The sequence below is a fragment of the Hemitrygon akajei genome, chromosome 11, assembly GCF_048418815.1.
Source record: "Hemitrygon akajei chromosome 11, sHemAka1.3, whole genome shotgun sequence".
Taxonomy (NCBI): Eukaryota; Metazoa; Chordata; class Chondrichthyes; order Myliobatiformes; family Dasyatidae; genus Hemitrygon; species Hemitrygon akajei.
The window spans coordinates 77,843,276-77,845,705 of NC_133134.1; the positions used below are offsets into that span (position 1 = coordinate 77,843,276).

General features: G+C 48.9%; 1 long non-coding RNA gene across 1 annotated transcript; it reads right to left on the bottom strand.

Annotated features, from left to right (window-relative positions):
- Positions 1 to 562: 562 nt before the first annotated feature.
- On the bottom strand, positions 563 to 1,574 carry LOC140735748 (uncharacterized). The gene is made up of 3 exons (XR_012100802.1): positions 1,311 to 1,574; positions 1,064 to 1,199; positions 563 to 767 (listed from the first exon to the last, which is right to left on the bottom strand). It is a non-coding gene; the product is annotated as an uncharacterized lncRNA (long non-coding RNA).
- Positions 1,575 to 2,430: the final 856 nt, after the last annotated feature.

Below are 2,430 nucleotides of genomic sequence, written 5' to 3' on the forward strand. Positions count from 1 at the left end.
GTATCCCCCTAAATCTTTCCCATCTGTGTACCTGTCCGTATCCCTCTAAACCTTTCCCATCTGTGTACCTGTCCGTATCCCTCTAAACCTTTCCCATCCGTGTACCTGTCTGTATCCCTCTAAACCTTTCCTATCTGTGTACCTGTCCGAATCCCTCTAAACCTTTCCCATCTGTGTACCAGTCCGTATCCCCCTAAATCTTTCCCATCTGTGTACCTGTCCGTATCCCTCTAAACCTTTCCCATCTGTGTACCTGTCCGTATCCCTCTAAACCTTTCCCATCCGTGTACCTGTCCGTATCCCTCTAAACATTTCCTATCCGTGTACCTGTCCGTATCCCTCTAACCCTTTCCTATCCGTGTACCTGTCCGTATCCCTCTGAACCTTTCCTATCCGTGTACCTGTCTGTATCCCTCTAAACCTTTCCTATCCGTATCCCTCTAAACCTTTCCTATCTGTGTACCTGTCCGAATCCCTCTAAACCTTTCCCATCTGTGTACCAGTCCGTATCCCCCTAAACCTTTCCCATCTGTGTACCTGTCCGTAACCCACTGAACCTTTCCTATCCGTGTACCTGTCCGTATCCCTCTAAACCTTTCCTATCCGTGTACCTGTCCGTATCCCTCTAACCCTTTCCTATCCGTGTACCTGTCCGTATCCCTCTGAACCTTTCCTATCCGTGTACCTGTCTGTATCCCTCTAAACCTTTCCTATCCGTATCCCTCTAAACCTTTCCTATCCGTGTACCTGTCCGTATCCCTCTAAACCTTCCCTATCCGTGTACCTGTCCGTATCTCTCTAAACCTTTCCAATCCGTGTACTTGTCCGTATCCCTCTAAACCTTTCCCATCCGTGTACCTGTCCGTATCCCTCTGAACCTTTCCTATCCGTGTACCTGTCTGTATCCCTCTAAACCTTTCCTATCCGTGTACCTGTCCGAATCCCTCTAAACCTTTCCCATCTGTGTACCAGTCCGTATCCCCCTAAACCTTTCCCATCTGTGTACCTGTCCGTAACCCACTGAACCTTTCCTATCCGTGTACCTGTCCGTATCCCTCTATACCTTTCCTATCCGTGTACCTGTCCGTATCCCTCTAACCCTTTCCTATCCGTGTACCTGTCCGTATCCCTCTGAACCTTTCCTATCCGTGTACCTGTCTGTATCCCTCTAAACCTTTCCTATCCGTATCCCTCTAAACCTTTTCTATCTGTGTACCTGTCCGTATCCCTCTAAACCTTTCCTATCCATGTACCTGTCCGTATCCCTCTAAACCATTCCTATCCGTGTACCTGTCCGTATCCCTCTAAACCTTTCCTATCCGTGTACCTGTCCGTATCCCTCTAAACCTTTCCTATCCGTGTACCTGTCCGTATCCCTCTAAACCTTTCCTATCCGTGTACCTGTCCGTATCCCTCTAAACCTTTCCTATCCGGGGACCTGTCCGTATCCCTCTAAACCTTTCCTATCCGTGTACCTGTCCGTATCCCTCTAAACCTTTCCTATCCGTGTACCTGTCCGTATCCCTCTAAACCTTTCCCATCCGTGTACCTGTCCGTATCCCTCTGAACCTTTCCTATCCGTGTACCTGTCTGTATCCCTCTAAACCTTTCCTATCCGTGTACCTGTCCGAATCCCTCTAAACCTTTCCCATCTGTGTACCAGTCCGTATCCCCCTAAATCTTTCCCATCTGTGTACCTGTCCGTATCCCTCTAAACCTTTCCCATCTGTGTACCTGTCCGTATCCCTCTAAACCTTTCCCATCCGTGTACCTGTCCGTATCCCTCTAAACCTTTCCTATCCGTGTACCTGTCCGTATCCCTCTAAACCTTTCCTATCCATGTACCTGTCCGTATCCCTCTAAACCTTTCCTATCCGGGGACCTGTCCGTATCCCTCTAAACCTTTCCTATCCGTGTACCTGTCCGTATCCCTCTAAACCTTCCCTATCCGTGTACCTGTCCTTATCCCTCTAAACCTTTCCCATCCGTGTACCTGTCCGTATCCCTCTGAACCTTTCCTATCCGTGTACCTGTCTGTATCCCTCTAAACCTTTCCTATCCGTGTACCTGTCCGAATCCCTCTAAACCTTTCCCATCTGTGTACCAGTCCGTATCCCCCTAAACCTTTCCCATCTGTGTACCTGTCCGTATCCCTCTAAACCTTTCCCATCTGTGTACCTGTCCGTATCCCTCTAAACCTTTCCCATCCGTGTACCTGTCCGTATCCCTCTAAACCTTTCCTATCCGTGTACCTGTCCGTATCCCTGTAAACCTTTCCCATCTGTGTACCAGTCCGTATCCCCCTAAACCTTTCCCATCTGTGTACCTGTCCATAACCCACTGAACCTTTCCTATCCGTGTACCTGTCCGTATCCCTCTAAACCTTTCCTATCCGTGTTCCTGTCCGTATCCCTCTAACCCTTTCCTATC